Consider the following 17,367-nt stretch of genomic DNA (forward strand, 5'->3'; position numbering starts at 1 on the left):
ACAATTTCACATCATTCTGGGTCCATTTGTGTGAAAACAAGGTCCAATCAGGCTGAAACGTTACAAGAAGGTAGAATCTATTGAGTTGTAAGTGATCTGAACGTTTCATGATGATCTCAAATTCCTATAGGGGGTCAAACCATGTCCCAAAGGTCACCGGGCCTGGTGTCACTTTAAAGAAGTAGTCCAGTTACACCTTTGTGGGCTTATAACTTGGCTTCTAATGTCCTATAGAGGTCAGGTTTGTTTTAGTGTACTCCAATCAACAGCCCCTACAACCACAAAAAGGAATGGAGTCATTAGCACTTATGGTTTGTAAATGGCACCCAGAATTATGTTGCACGAAGCACAATTTCACATCATTCTGGGTCCATTTGTGTGAAAACAAGGTCCAATCAGGCTGAAACGTTACAGGAAGGTAGAATCTATTGAGTTGTAAGTGATCTGAACGTTTCATGATGACAGCACTTTCCTAAGGGGGTCAAACCATGTCCCAAAGGTCACCGGATCTGGTGTCAATTTAAAGAAGTAGTCCAGTTACACATTTGTGGGCTTATAACTTGGCTTCTGAATGTCCTAGAGAGATCAGGTTTGTTTTAGTATACTCCAATCAACAGCCCCTACAACCACAAAAAGGAATGGAGTCATTAGCACTTATGGTTTTTAAATGGCACCCAGAATTATGTTGCACGAAGCACAATTTCACATCATTCTGGGTTCATTTGTGTGAAAACAAGGTTCAATCAGGCTGAAACGTTACAGGAAGGTAGAATCTATTGAGTTGTAAGTGATCTGAACGTTTCATGATGATAGCACTTTCCTAAGGGGGTCAAACCATGTCCCAAAGGTCACCGGATCTGGTGTCAATTTAAAGAAGTAGTCCAGTTACACATTTGTGGGCTTATAACTTGGCTTCTGAATGTCCTAGAGTGATCAGGTTTGCTTTAGTGTACTCCAATCAACAGCCCCTACAGCCACAAAAAGGAATGGAGACATTAGCACTTATGGTTTTTAAATGGCACCCAGAATTATGTTGCACGAAGCACAATTTCACATCATTCTGGGTTCATTTGTGTGAAAACAAGGTCCAATCAGGCTGAAACAATACAGGAAGGTAGAATCTATTGAGTTGTAAGTGATCTGAACGTTTCATGATGATCTCACTTTCCTAAGGGGGTCAAACCATGTCCCAAAGGTCACCGGATCTGGTGTCACTTTAAAGAAGTAGTCCAGTTACACATTTGTGGGCTTATAACTTGGCTTCTGAATGTCCTAGAGAGGTCAGGGTTGTTTTAGTGTACTCCAATCAACAGCCCCTACAACCACAAAAAGGAATGGAGTCATTAGCACTTATGGTTTTTAAATGGCACCCAGAATTATGTTGCACGAAGCACAATTTCACATCATTCTGGGTTCATTTGTGTGAAAACAAGGTCCAATCAGGCTGAAACGTTACTGGAAGCTAGAATCTATTGAGTTGTAAGTGATCTGAACGTTTCATGATGATAGCGCTTTCCTAAGGGGGTCAAACCATGTCCCAAAGGTCACCGGATCTGGTGTCAATTTAAAGAAGTAGTCCAGTTACACATTTGTGGGCTTATAACTTGGCTTCTGAATGTACCAGAGAGATCAGGTTTGTTTTAGTATACTCCAATCAACAGCCCCTACAACCACAAAAAGGAATGGAGTCATTAGCACTTATGGTTTGTAAATGGCACCCAGAATTATGTTGCACGAAGCACAATTTCACATCATTCTGGGTCCATTTGTGTGAAAACAAGGTCCAATCAGGCTAAAACGTTACAAGAAGGTAGAATCTATTGAGTTGTAAGTGATCTGAACGTTTCATGATGATCTCAAATTCCTATAGGTGGTCAAACCATGTCCCAAAGGTCACCGGGCCTGGTGTCACTTTCAAGAAGTAGTCCAGTTACACCTTTGTGGGCTTATAACTTGGCTTCTGAATGTCCTATAGAGGTCAGGTTTGTTTTAGTGTACTCCATTCAACAGCCCCTACAACCACAAAAAGGAATGGAGTCATTAGCACTTATGGTTTGTAAATGGCAGCCAGAATTATGTTGCACGAAGCACAAGTTCACATCATTCTGGGTCCATTTGTGTGAAAACAAGGTCCAATCAGGCTGAAACGTTACAGGAAGGTAGAATCTATTGAGTTGTAAGTGATCTGAACGTTTCATGATGATAGCACTTTCCTAAGGGGGTCAAACCATGTCCCAAAGGTCACCGGATCTGGTGTCAATTTAAAGAAGTAGTCCAGTTACACATTTGTGGGCTTATAACTTGGCTTCTGAATGTCCTAGAGAGATCAGGTTTGTTTTAATGTACTCCAATCAACAGCCCCTACAACCACAAAAAGGAATGGAGTCATTAGCACTTATGGTTTGTAAATGGCACCCAGAATTATGTTGCACGAAGCACAATTTCACATCATTCTGGGTCCATTTGTGTGAAAACAAGGTCCAATCAGGCTGAAACATTACAGGAAGGTAGAATCTATTAAGTTGTAAGTGATCTGAACGTTTCATGATGATAGCACTTCCCTAAGGGGGTCAAACCATGTCCCAAAGGTCATCGGATCTTGTGTCTAAAGAAGTAGTCCAGTTACACATTTGTGGGCTTATAACTTGGCTTCTGAATGTCCTAGAGAGATCAGGTTTGTTTTAGTATACTCCAATCAACAGCCCCTACAACCACAAAAAGGAATGGAGTCATTAGCACTTATGGTTTTTAAATGGCACCCAGAATTATGTTGCACGAAGCACAATTTCACATCATTCTGGGTTCATTTGTGTGAAAACAAGGTCCAATCAGGCTGAAACGTTACAGGAAGGTAGAATCTATTGAGTTGTAATTGATCTGAACGTTTCATGATGATAGCACTTTCCTAAGGGGGTCAAACCATGTCCCAAAGGTCACCGGATCTGGTGTCAATTTAAAGAAGTAGTCCAGTTACACATTTGTGGGCTTATAACTTGGCTTCTGAATGTCCTAGAGTGATCAGGTTTGCTTTAGTGTACTCCAATCAACAGCCCCTACAGCCACAAAAAGGAATGGAGACATTAGCACTTATGGTTTTTAAATGGCACCCAGAATTATGTTGCACGAAGCACAATTTCACATCATTCTGGGTTCATTTGTGTGAAAACAAGGTTCAATCAGGCAGAAACGTTACAGGAAAGTAGAATCTATTGAGTTGTAAGTGATCTGAACGTTTCATGATGATCTCAAATTCCTATAGGTGGTCAAACCATGTCCCAAAGGTCACCGGATCTGGTGTCAATTTAAAGAAGTAGTCCAGTTACACATTTGTGGGCTTATAACTTGGCTTCTGAATGTCCTAGAGTGATCAGGTTTGCTTTAGTGTACTCCAATCAACAGCCCCTACAGCCACAAAAAGGAATGGAGACATTAGCACTTATGGTTTTTAAATGGCACCCAGAATTATGTTGCACGAAGCACAATTTCACATCATTCTGGGTTCATTTGTGTGAAAACAAGGTCCAATCAGGCTGAAACGTTACTGGAAGCTAGAATCTATTAAGTTGTAAGTGATCTGAACGTTTCATGATGATCTCAAATTCTTATAGGTGGTCAAACCATGTCCCAAAGGTCACCGGGCCTGGTGTCACTTTAAAGAAGTAGTCCAGTTACACCTTTGTGGGCTTATAACTTGGCTTCTGAATGTCCTATAGAGGTCAGGTTTGTTTTAGTGTACTCCAATCAACAGCCCCTACAACCACAAAAAGGAATGGAGTCATCAGCACTTATGGTTTGTAAATGGCACCCAGAATTATGTTGCACGAAGCACAATTTCACATCATTCTGGGTCCATTTGTGTGAAAACAAGGTCCAATCAGGCTGAAACGTTACTGGAAGCTAGAATCTATTGAGTTGTAAGTGATCTGAACGTTTCATGATGATAGCGCTTTCCTAAGGGGGTCAAACCATGTCCCAAAGGTCACCGGATCTGGTGTCAATTTAAAGAAGTAGTCCAGTTACACATTTGTGGGCTTATAACTTGGCTTCTGAATGTACTAGAGAGATCAGGTTTGTTTTAGTATACTCCAATCAACAGCCCCTACAACCACAAAAAGGAATGGAGTCGTTAGCACTTATGGTTTGTAAATGGCACCCAGAATTATGTTGCACGAAGCACAATTTCACATCATTCTGGGTCCATTTGTGTGAAAACAAGGTCCAATCAGGCTGAAACGTTACAAGAAGGTAGAATCTATTGAGTTTTAAGTGATCTGAACGTTTCATGATGATCTCAAATTCCTATAGGTGGTCAAACCATGTCCCAAAGGTCACCGGATCTGGTGTCAATTTAAAGAAGTAGTCCAGTTACACCTTTGTGGGCTTATAACTTGGCTTCTGAATGTCCTATAGAGGTCAGGTTTGTTTTAGTGTACTCCAATCAACAGCCCCTACAACCACAAAAAGGAATGGAGTCATTAGCACTTATGGTTTGTAAATGGCACCCAGAATTATGTTGCACGAAGCACAATTTCACATCATTCTGGGTCCATTTGTGTGAAAACAAGGTCCAATCAGGCTCAAACGTTACAGGAAGGTAGAATCTATTGAGTTGTAAGTGATCTGAATGTTTCATGATGATAGCACTTTCCTAAGGGGGTCAAACCATGTCCCAAAGGTCACCGGATCTGGTGTCAATTTAAAGAAGTAGTCCAGTTACACATTTGTGGGCTTATAACTTGGCTTCTGAATGTCCTAGAGAGATCAGGTTTGTTTTAGTGTATTCCAATCAACAGCCCCTACAACCACAAAAAGGAATGGAGTCATTAGCGCTTATGGTTTGTAAATGGCACCCAGAATTATGTTGCACGAAGCACAATTTCACATCATTCTGGGTCCATTTGTGTGAAAACAAGGTCCAATCAGGCTGAAACATTACAGAAAGGTAGAATCTATTAAGTTGTAAGTGATCTGAACGTTTCATGATGATAGCACTTCCCTAAGGGGGTCAAACCATGTCCCAAAGGTCATCGGATCTGGTGTCTAAAGAAGTAGTCCAGTTACACATTTGTGGGCTTATAACTTGGCTTCTGAATGTCCTAGAGAGATCAGGTTTGTTTTACTATACTCCAATCAACAGCCCCTACAACCACAAAAAGGAATGGAGTCATTAGCACTTATGGTTTGTAAATGGCACCCAGAATTATGTTGCACGAAGCACAATTTCACATCATTCTGGGTCCATTTGTGTGAAAACAAGGTCCAATCAGGCTGAAACGTTACAAGAAGGTAGAATCTATTGAGTTGTAAGTGATCTGAACGTTTCATGATGATTACAAATTCCTATAGGGGGTCAAACCATGTCCCAAAGGTCACCGGGCCTGGTGTCACTTTAAAGAAGTAGTCCAGTTACACCTTTGTGGGCTTATAACTTGGCTTCTGAATGTCCTATAGAGGTCAGGTTTGTTTTAGTGTACTCCAATCAACAGCCCCTACAACCACAAAAAGGAATGGAGTCATTAGCACTTATGGTTTGTAAATGGCACCCAGAATTATGTTGCACGAAGCACAATTTCACATCATTCTGGGTCCATTTGTGTGAAAACAAGGTCCAATCAGGCTGAAACGTTACAGGAAGGTAGAATCTATTGAGTTGTAAGTGATCTGAACGTTTCATGATGATAGCACTTTCCTAAGGGGGTCAAACCATGTCCCAAAGGTCACCGGATCTGGTGTCAATTTAAAGAAGTAGTCCAGTTACACATTTGTGGGCTTATAACTTGGCTTCTGAATGTCCTAGAGAGATCAGGTTTGTTTTAGTATACTCCAATCAACAGCCCCTACAACCACAAAAAGGAATGGAGTCGTTAGCACTTATGGTTTGTAAATGGCACCCAGAATTATGTTGCACGAAGCACAATTTCACATCATTCTGGGTCCATTTGTGTGAAAACAAGGTCCAATCAGGCTGAAACGTTACAAGAAGGTAGAATCTATTGAGTTTTAAGTGATCTGAACGTTTCATGATGATCTCAAATTCCTATAGGTGGTCAAACCATGTCCCAAAGGTCACCGGATCTGGTGTCAATTTAAAGAAGTAGTCCAGTTACACCTTTGTGGGCTTATAACTTGGCTTCTGAATGTCCTATAGAGGTCAGGTTTGTTTTAGTGTACTCCAATCAACAGCCCCTACAACCACAAAAAGGAATGGAGTCATTAGCACTTATGGTTTGTAAATGGCACCCAGAATTATGTTGCACGAAGCACAATTTCACATCATTCTGGGTCCATTTGTGTGAAAACAAGGTCCAATCAGGCTCAAACGTTACAGGAAGGTAGAATCTATTGAGTTGTAAGTGATCTGAATGTTTCATGATGATAGCACTTTCCTAAGGGGGTCAAACCATGTCCCAAAGGTCACCGGATCTGGTGTCAATTTAAAGAAGTAGTCCAGTTACACATTTGTGGGCTTATAACTTGGCTTCTGAATGTCCTAGAGAGATCAGGTTTGTTTTAGTGTATTCCAATCAACAGCCCCTACAACCACAAAAAGGAATGGAGTCATTAGCGCTTATGGTTTGTAAATGGCACCCAGAATTATGTTGCACGAAGCACAATTTCACATCATTCTGGGTCCATTTGTGTGAAAACAAGGTCCAATCAGGCTGAAACATTACAGAAAGGTAGAATCTATTAAGTTGTAAGTGATCTGAACGTTTCATGATGATAGCACTTCCCTAAGGGGGTCAAACCATGTCCCAAAGGTCATCGGATCTGGTGTCTAAAGAAGTAGTCCAGTTACACATTTGTGGGCTTATAACTTGGCTTCTGAATGTCCTAGAGAGATCAGGTTTGTTTTACTATACTCCAATCAACAGCCCCTACAACCACAAAAAGGAATGGAGTCATTAGCACTTATGGTTTGTAAATGGCACCCAGAATTATGTTGCACGAAGCACAATTTCACATCATTCTGGGTCCATTTGTGTGAAAACAAGGTCCAATCAGGCTGAAACGTTACAAGAAGGTAGAATCTATTGAGTTGTAAGTGATCTGAACGTTTCATGATGATTACAAATTCCTATAGGGGGTCAAACCATGTCCCAAAGGTCACCGGGCCTGGTGTCACTTTAAAGAAGTAGTCCAGTTACACCTTTGTGGGCTTATAACTTGGCTTCTGAATGTCCTATAGAGGTCAGGTTTGTTTTAGTGTACTCCAATCAACAGCCCCTACAACCACAAAAAGGAATGGAGTCATTAGCACTTATGGTTTGTAAATGGCACCCAGAATTATGTTGCACGAAGCACAATTTCACATCATTCTGGGTCCATTTGTGTGAAAACAAGGTCCAATCAGGCTGAAACGTTACAGGAAGGTAGAATCTATTGAGTTGTAAGTGATCTGAACGTTTCATGATGATAGCACTTTCCTAAGGGGGTCAAACCATGTCCCAAAGGTCACCGGATCTGGTGTCAATTTAAAGAAGTAGTCCAGTTACACATTTGTGGGCTTATAACTTGGCTTCTGAATGTCCTAGAGAGATCAGGTTTGTTTTAGTATACTCCAATCAACAGCCCCTACAACCACAAAAAGGAATGGAGTCATTAGCACTTATGGTTTTTAAATGGCACCCAGAATTATGTTGCACGAAGCACAATTTCACATCATTCTGGGTTCATTTGTGTGAAAACAAGGTCCAATCAGGCTGAAACGTTACAGGAAGGTAGAATCTATTGAGTTGTAAGTGATCTGAACGTTTCATGATGATAGCACTTTCCTAAGGGGGTCAAACCATGTCCCAAAGGTCACCGGATCTGGTGTCAATTTAAAGACGTAGTCCAGTTACACATTTGTGGGCTTATAACTTGGCTTCTGAATGTCCTAGAGTGATCAGGTTTGCTTTAGTGTACTCCAATCAACAGCCCCTACAGCCACAAAAAGGAATGGAGACATTAGCACTTATGGTTTTTAAATGGCACCCAGAATTATGTTGCACGAAGCACAATTTCACATCATTCTGGGTTCATTTGTGTGAAAACAAGGTCCAATCAGGCTGAAACAATACAGGAAGGTAGAATCTATTGAGTTGTAAGTGATCTGAACGTTTCATGATGATCGCACTTTCCTAAGGGGGTCAAACCATGTCCCAAAGGTCACCGGATCTGGTGTCACTTTAAAGAAGTAGTACAGTTACAAAATTGTGGGCTTATAACTTGGCTTCTTAATGTCCTAGAGAGGTCAGGGTTGTTTTAGTGTACTCCAATCAACAGCCCCTACAACCACAAAAAGGAATGGAGTCATTAGCACTTATGGTTTTTAAATGGCACCCAGAATTATGTTGCACGAAGCACAATTTCACATCATTCTGGGTTCATTTGTGTGAAAACAAGGTCCAATCAGGCTGAAACGTTCCTGGAAGCTAGAATCTATTGAGTTGTAAGTGATCTGAACGTTTCATGATGATAGCGCTTTCCTAAGGGGGTCAAACCATGTCCCAAAGGTCACCGGATCTGGTGTCAATTTAAAGAAGTAGTCCAGTTACACATTTGTGGGCTTATAACTTGGCTTCTGAATGTACCAGAGAGATCAGGTTTGTTTTAGTATACTCCAATCAACAGCCCCTACAACCACAAAAAGGAATGGAGTCATTAGCACTTATGGTTTGTAAATGGCACCCAGAATTATGTTGCACGAAGCACAATTTCACATCATTCTGGGTCCATTTGTGTGAAAACAAGGTCCAATCAGGCTGAAACGTTACAAGAAGGTAGAATCTATTGAGTTGTAAGTGATCTGAACGTTTCATGATGATCTCAAATTCCTATAGGTGGTCAAACCATGTCCCAAAGGTCACCGGGCCTGGTGTCACTTTAAAGAAGTAGTCCAGTTACACCTTTGTGGGCTTATAACTTGGCTTCTGAATGTCCTATAGAGGTCAGGTTTGTTTTAGTGTACTCCAATCAACAGCCCCTACAACCACAAAAAGGAATGGAGTCATTAGCACTTATGGTTTGTAAATGGCACCCAGAATTATGTTGCACGAAGCACAATTTCACATCATTCTGGGTCCATTTGTGTGAAAACAAGGTCCAATCAGGCTGAAACGTTACAGGAAGGTAGAATCTATTGAGTTGTAAGTGATCTGAACGTTTCATGATGATAGCACTTTCCTAAGGGGGTCAAACCATGTCCCAAAGGTCACCGGATCTGGTGTCAATTTAAAGAAGTAGTCCAGTTACACATTTGTGGGCTTATAACTTGGCTTCTGAATGTCCTATAGAGGTCAGGTTTGTTTTAGTGTACTCCAATCAACAGCCCCTACAACCACAAAAAGGAATGGAGTCATTAGCACTTATGGTTTGTAAATGGCACCCAGAATTATGTTGCACGAAGCACAATTTCACATCATTCTGGGTCCATTTGTGTGAAAACAAGGTCCAATCAGGCTGAAACGTTACAGGAAGGTAGAATCTATTGAGTTGTAAGTGATCTGAACGTTTCATGATGATAGCACTTTCCTAAGGGGGTCAAACCATGTCCCAAAGGTCACCGGATCTGGTGTCAATTTAAAGAAGTAGTCCAGTTACACATTTGTGGGCTTATAACTTGGCTTCTGAATGTCCTAGAGAGATCAGGTTTGTTTTAGTGTACTCCAATCAACAGCCCCTACAACCACAAAAAGGAATGGAGTCATTAGCACTTATGGTTTGTAAATGGCACCCAGAATTATGTTGCACGAAGCACAATTTCACATCATTCTGGGTCCATTTGTGTGAAAACAAGGTCCAATCAGGCTGAAACATTACAGGAAGGTAGAATCTATTGAGTTGTAAGTGATCTGAACGTTTCATGATGATAGCACTTCCCTAAGGGGGTCAAACCATGTCCCAAAGGTCATCGGATCTGGTGTCTAAAGAAGTAGTCCAGTTACACATTTGTGGGCTTATAACTTGGCTTCTGAATGTCCTAGAGAGATCAGGTTTGTTTTAGTATACTCCAATCAACAGCCCCTACAACCACAAAAAGGAATGGAGTCATTAGCACTTATGGTTTTTAAATGGCACCCAGAATTATGTTGCACGAAGCACAATTTCACATCATTCTGGGTTCATTTGTGTGAAAACAAGGTCCAATCAGGCTGAAACGTTACAGGAAGGTAGAATCTATTGAGTTGTAAGTGATCTGAACGTTTCATGATGATAGCACTTTCCTAAGGGGGTCAAACCATGTCCCAAAGGTCACCGGATCTGGTGTCAATTTAAAGAAGTAGTCCAGTTACACATTTGTGGGCTTATAACTTGGCTTCTGAATGTCCTAGAGTGATCAGGTTTGCTTTAGTGTACTCCAATCAACAGCCCCTACAGCCACAAAAAGGAATGGAGACATTAGCACTTATGGTTTTTAAATGGCACCCAGAATTATGTTGCACGAAGCACAATTTCACATCATTCTGGGTTCATTTGTGTGAAAACAAGGTCCAATCAGGCTGAAACAATACAAGAAGGTAGAATCTATTGAGTTGTAAGTGATCTGAACGTTTCATGATGATCGCACTTTCCTAAGGGGGTCAAACCATGTCCCAAAGGTCACCGGATCTGGTGTCAATTTAAAGAAGTAGTCCAGTTACACATTTGTGGGCTTATAACTTGGCTTCTGAATGTACTAGAGAGATCAGGTTTGTTTTAGTATACTCCAATCAACAGCCCCTACAACCACAAAAAGGAATGGAGTCATTAGCACTTATGGTTTGTAAATGGCACCCAGAATTATGTTGCACGAAGCACAATTTCACATCATTCTGGGTCCATTTGTGTGAAAACAAGGTCCAATCAGGCTGAAACGTTACAAGAAGGTAGAATCTATTGAGTTGTAAGTGATCTGAACGTTTCATGATGATCTCAAATTCTTATAGGTGGTCAAACCATGTCCCAAAGGTCACCGGGCCTGGTGTCACTTTAAAGAAGTAGTCCAGTTACACCTTTGTGGGCTTATAACTTGGCTTCTGAATGTCCTATAGAGGTCAGGTTTGTTTTAGTGTACTCCAATCAACAGCCCCTACAACCACAAAAAGGAATGGAGTCATTAGCACTTATGGTTTGTAAATGGCACCCAGAATTATGTTGCACGAAGCACAATTTCACATCATTCTGGGTCCATTTGTGTGAAAACAAGGTCCAATCAGGCTGAAACGTTACTGGAAGCTAGAATCTATTGAGTTGTAAGTGATCTGAACGTTTCATGATGATAGCGCTTTCCTAAGGGGGTCAAACCATGTCCCAAAGGTCACCGGATCTGGTGTCAATTTAAAGAAGTAGTCCAGTTACACATTTGTGGGCTTATAACTTGGCTTCTGAATGTACTAGAGAGATCAGGTTTGTTTTAGTATACTCCAATCAACAGCCCCTACAACCACAAAAAGGAATGGAGTCATTAGCACTTATGGTTTGTAAATGGCACCCAGAATTATGTTGCACGAAGCACAATTTCACATCATTCTGGGTCCATTTGTGTGAAAACAAGGTCCAATCAGGCTGAAACGTTACAAGAAGGTAGAATCTATTGAGTTGTAAGTGATCTGAACGTTTCATGATGATCTCAAATTCCTATAGGTGGTCAAACCATGTCCCAAAGGTCACCGGGCCTGGTGTCACTTTAAAGAAGTAGTCCAGTTACACCTTTGTGGGCTTATAACTTGGTTTCTGAATGTCCTATAGAGGTCAGGTTTGTTTTAGTGTACTCCAATCAACAGCCCCTACAACCACAAAAAGGAATGGAGTCATTAGCACTTATGGTTTGTAAATGGCACCCAGAATTATGTTGCACGAAGCACAATTTCACATCATTCTGGGTCCATTTGTGTGAAAACAAGGTCCAATCAGGCTGAAACGTTACAGGAAGGTAGAATCTATTGAGTTGTAAGTGATCTGAACGTTTCATGATGATAGCACTTTCCTAAGGGGGTCAAACCATGTCCCAAAGGTCACCGGATCTGGTGTCAATTTAAAGAAGTAGTCCAGTTACACATTTGTGGGCTTATAACTTGGCTTCTGAATGTCCTAGAGAGATCAGGTTTGTTTTAGTGTACTCCAATCAACAGCCCCTACAACCACAAAAAGGAATGGAGTCATTAGCGCTTATGGTTTGTAAATGGCACCCAGAATTATGTTGCACGAAGCACAATTTCACATCATTCTGGGTCCATTTGTGTGAAAACAAGGTCCAATCAGGCTGAAACGTTACAGGAAGGTAGAATCTATTGAGTTGTAAGTGATCTGAACGTTTCATGATGATAGCACTTTCCTAAGGGGGTCAAACCATGTCCCAAAGGTCACCGGATCTGGTGTCAATTTAAAGAAGTAGTCCAGTTACACATTTGTGGGCTTATAACTTGGCTTCTGAATGTCCTAGAGAGATCAGGTTTGTTTTAGTGTACTCCAATCAACAGCCCCTACAACCACAAAAAGGAATGGAGTCATTAGCACTTATGGTTTGTAAATGGCACCCAGAATTATGTTGCACGAAGCACAATTTCACATCATTCTGGGTCCATTTGTGTGAAAACAAGGTCCAATCAGGCTGAAACATTACAGGAAGGTAGAATCTATTGAGTTGTAAGTGATCTGAACGTTTCATGATGATAGCACTTCCCTAAGGGGGTCAAACCATGTCCCAAAGGTCATCGGATCTGGTGTCTAAAGAAGTAGTCCAGTTACACATTTGTGGGCTTATAACTTGGCTTCTGAATGTCCTAGAGAGATCAGGTTTGTTTTAGTATACTCCAATCAACAGCCCCTACAACCACAAAAAGGAATGGAGTCATTAGCACTTATGGTTTTTAAATGGCACCCAGAATTATGTTGCACGAAGCACAATTTCACATCATTCTGGGTTCATTTGTGTGAAAACAAGGTCCAATCAGGCTGAAACGTTACAGGAAGGTAGAATCTATTGAGTTGTAAGTGATCTGAACGTTTCATGATGATAGCACTTTCCTAAGGGGGTCAAACCATGTCCCAAAGGTCACCGGATCTGGTGTCAATTTAAAGAAGTAGTCCAGTTACACATTTGTGGGCTTATAACTTGGCTTCTGAATGTCCTAGAGTGATCAGGTTTGCTTTAGTGTACTCCAATCAACAGCCCCTACAGCCACAAAAAGGAATGGAGACATTAGCACTTATGGTTTTTAAATGGCACCCAGAATTATGTTGCACGAAGCACAATTTCACATCATTCTGGGTTCATTTGTGTGAAAACAAGGTCCAATCAGGCTGAAACAATACAAGAAGGTAGAATCTATTGAGTTGTAAGTGATCTGAACGTTTCATGATGATCGCACTTTCCTAAGGGGGTCAAACCATGTCCCAAAGGTCACCGGATCTGGTGTCAATTTAAAGAAGTAGTCCAGTTACACATTTGTGGGCTTATAACTTGGCTTCTGAATGTACTAGAGAGATCAGGTTTGTTTTAGTATACTCCAATCAACAGCCCCTACAACCACAAAAAGGAATGGAGTCATTAGCACTTATGGTTTGTAAATGGCACCCAGAATTATGTTGCACGAAGCACAATTTCACATCATTCTGGGTCCATTTGTGTGAAAACAAGGTCCAATCAGGCTGAAACGTTACAAGAAGGTAGAATCTATTGAGTTGTAAGTGATCTGAACGTTTCATGATGATCTCAAATTCTTATAGGTGGTCAAACCATGTCCCAAAGGTCACCGGGCCTGGTGTCACTTTAAAGAAGTAGTCCAGTTACACCTTTGTGGGCTTATAACTTGGCTTCTGAATGTCCTATAGAGGTCAGGTTTGTTTTAGTGTACTCCAATCAACAGCCCCTACAACCACAAAAAGGAATGGAGTCATTAGCACTTATGGTTTGTAAATGGCACCCAGAATTATGTTGCACGAAGCACAATTTCACATCATTCTGGGTCCATTTGTGTGAAAACAAGGTCCAATCAGGCTGAAACGTTACTGGAAGCTAGAATCTATTGAGTTGTAAGTGATCTGAACGTTTCATGATGATAGCGCTTTCCTAAGGGGGTCAAACCATGTCCCAAAGGTCACCGGATCTGGTGTCAATTTAAAGAAGTAGTCCAGTTACACATTTGTGGGCTTATAACTTGGCTTCTGAATGTACTAGAGAGATCAGGTTTGTTTTAGTATACTCCAATCAACAGCCCCTACAACCACAAAAAGGAATGGAGTCATTAGCACTTATGGTTTGTAAATGGCACCCAGAATTATGTTGCACGAAGCACAATTTCACATCATTCTGGGTCCATTTGTGTGAAAACAAGGTCCAATCAGGCTGAAACGTTACAAGAAGGTAGAATCTATTGAGTTGTAAGTGATCTGAACGTTTCATGATGATCTCAAATTCCTATAGGTGGTCAAACCATGTCCCAAAGGTCACCGGGCCTGGTGTCACTTTAAAGAAGTAGTCCAGTTACACCTTTGTGGGCTTATAACTTGGTTTCTGAATGTCCTATAGAGGTCAGGTTTGTTTTAGTGTACTCCAATCAACAGCCCCTACAACCACAAAAAGGAATGGAGTCATTAGCACTTATGGTTTGTAAATGGCACCCAGAATTATGTTGCACGAAGCACAATTTCACATCATTCTGGGTCCATTTGTGTGAAAACAAGGTCCAATCAGGCTGAAACGTTACAGGAAGGTAGAATCTATTGAGTTGTAAGTGATCTGAACGTTTCATGATGATAGCACTTTCCTAAGGGGGTCAAACCATGTCCCAAAGGTCACCGGATCTGGTGTCAATTTAAAGAAGTAGTCCAGTTACACATTTGTGGGCTTATAACTTGGCTTCTGAATGTCCTAGAGAGATCAGGTTTGTTTTAGTGTACTCCAATCAACAGCCCCTACAACCACAAAAAGGAATGGAGTCATTAGCGCTTATGGTTTGTAAATGGCACCCAGAATTATGTTGCACGAAGCACAATTTCACATCATTCTGGGTCCATTTGTGTGAAAACAAGGTCCAATCAGGCTGAAACATTACAGGAAGGTAGAATCTATTAAGTTGTAAGTGATCTGAACGTTTCATGATGATAGCACTTCCCTAAGGGGGTCAAACCATGTCCCAAAGGTCATCGGATCTGGTGTCTAAAGAAGTAGTCCAGTTACACATTTGTGGGCTTATAACTTGGCTTCTGAATGTCCTAGAGAGATCAGGTTTGTTTTAGTATACTCCAATCAACAGCCCCTACAACCACAAAAAGGAATGGAGTCATTAGCACTTATGGTTTGTAAATGGCACCCAGAATTATGTTGCACGAAGCACAATTTCACATCATTCTGGGTCCATTTGTGTGAAAACAAGGTCCAATCAGGCTGAAACGTTACAAGAAGGTAGAATCTATTGAGTTGTAAGTGATCTGAACGTTTCATGATGATCTCAAATTCCTATAGGGGGTCAAACCATGTCCCAAAGGTCACCGGGCCTGGTGTCACTTTAAAGAAGTAGTCCAGTTACACCTTTGTGGGCTTATAACTTGGCTTCTAATGTCCTATAGAGGTCAGGTTTGTTTTAGTGTACTCCAATCAACAGCCCCTACAACCACAAAAAGGAATGGAGTCATTAGCACTTATGGTTTGTAAATGGCACCCAGAATTATGTTGCACGAAGCACAATTTCACATCATTCTGGGTCCATTTGTGTGAAAACAAGGTCCAATCAGGCTGAAACGTTACAGGAAGGTAGAATCTATTGAGTTGTAAGTGATCTGAACGTTTCATGATGACAGCACTTTCCTAAGGGGGTCAAACCATGTCCCAAAGGTCACCGGATCTGGTGTCAATTTAAAGAAGTAGTCCAGTTACACATTTGTGGGCTTATAACTTGGCTTCTGAATGTCCTAGAGAGATCAGGTTTGTTTTAGTATACTCCAATCAACAGCCCCTACAACCACAAAAAGGAATGGAGTCATTAGCACTTATGGTTTTTAAATGGCACCCAGAATTATGTTGCACGAAGCACAATTTCACATCATTCTGGGTTCATTTGTGTGAAAACAAGGTTCAATCAGGCTGAAACGTTACAGGAAGGTAGAATCTATTGAGTTGTAAGTGATCTGAACGTTTCATGATGATAGCACTTTCCTAAGGGGGTCAAACCATGTCCCAAAGGTCACCGGATCTGGTGTCAATTTAAAGAAGTAGTCCAGTTACACATTTGTGGGCTTATAACTTGGCTTCTGAATGTCCTAGAGTGATCAGGTTTGCTTTAGTGTACTCCAATCAACAGCCCCTACAGCCACAAAAAGGAATGGAGACATTAGCACTTATGGTTTTTAAATGGCACCCAGAATTATGTTGCACGAAGCACAATTTCACATCATTCTGGGTTCATTTGTGTGAAAACAAGGTCCAATCAGGCTGAAACAATACAGGAAGGTAGAATCTATTGAGTTGTAAGTGATCTGAACGTTTCATGATGATCTCACTTTCCTAAGGGGGTCAAACCATGTCCCAAAGGTCACCGGATCTGGTGTCACTTTAAAGAAGTAGTCCAGTTACACATTTGTGGGCTTATAACTTGGCTTCTGAATGTCCTAGAGAGGTCAGGGTTGTTTTAGTGTACTCCAATCAACAGCCCCTACAACCACAAAAAGGAATGGAGTCATTAGCACTTATGGTTTTTAAATGGCACCCAGAATTATGTTGCACGAAGCACAATTTCACATCATTCTGGGTTCATTTGTGTGAAAACAAGGTCCAATCAGGCTGAAACGTTACTGGAAGCTAGAATCTATTGAGTTGTAAGTGATCTGAACGTTTCATGATGATAGCGCTTTCCTAAGGGGGTCAAACCATGTCCCAAAGGTCACCGGATCTGGTGTCAATTTAAAGAAGTAGTCCAGTTACACATTTGTGGGCTTATAACTTGGCTTCTGAATGTACCAGAGAGATCAGGTTTGTTTTAGTATACTCCAATCAACAGCCCCTACAACCACAAAAAGGAATGGAGTCATTAGCACTTATGGTTTTTAAATGGCACCCAGAATTATGTTGCACGAAGCACAATTTCACATCATTCTGGGTTCATTTGTGTGAAAACAAGGTCCAATCAGGCTGAAACGTTACAGGAAGGTAGAATCTATTGAGTTGTAAGTGATCTGAACGTTTCATGATGATAGCACTTTCCTAAGGGGGTCAAACCATGTCCCAAAGGTCACCGGATCTGGTGTCAATTTAAAGAAGTAGTCCAGTTACACATTTGTGGGCTTATAACTTGGCTTCTGAATGTCCTAGAGTGATCAGGTTTGCTTTAGTGTACTCCAATCAACAGCCCCTACAGCCACAAAAAGGAATGGAGACATTAGCACTTATGGTTTTTAAATGGCACC

The sequence above is a fragment of the Nothobranchius furzeri genome, chromosome 4, assembly GCF_043380555.1.
Source record: "Nothobranchius furzeri strain GRZ-AD chromosome 4, NfurGRZ-RIMD1, whole genome shotgun sequence".
NCBI lineage: Eukaryota > Metazoa > Chordata > Actinopteri > Cyprinodontiformes > Nothobranchiidae > Nothobranchius > Nothobranchius furzeri.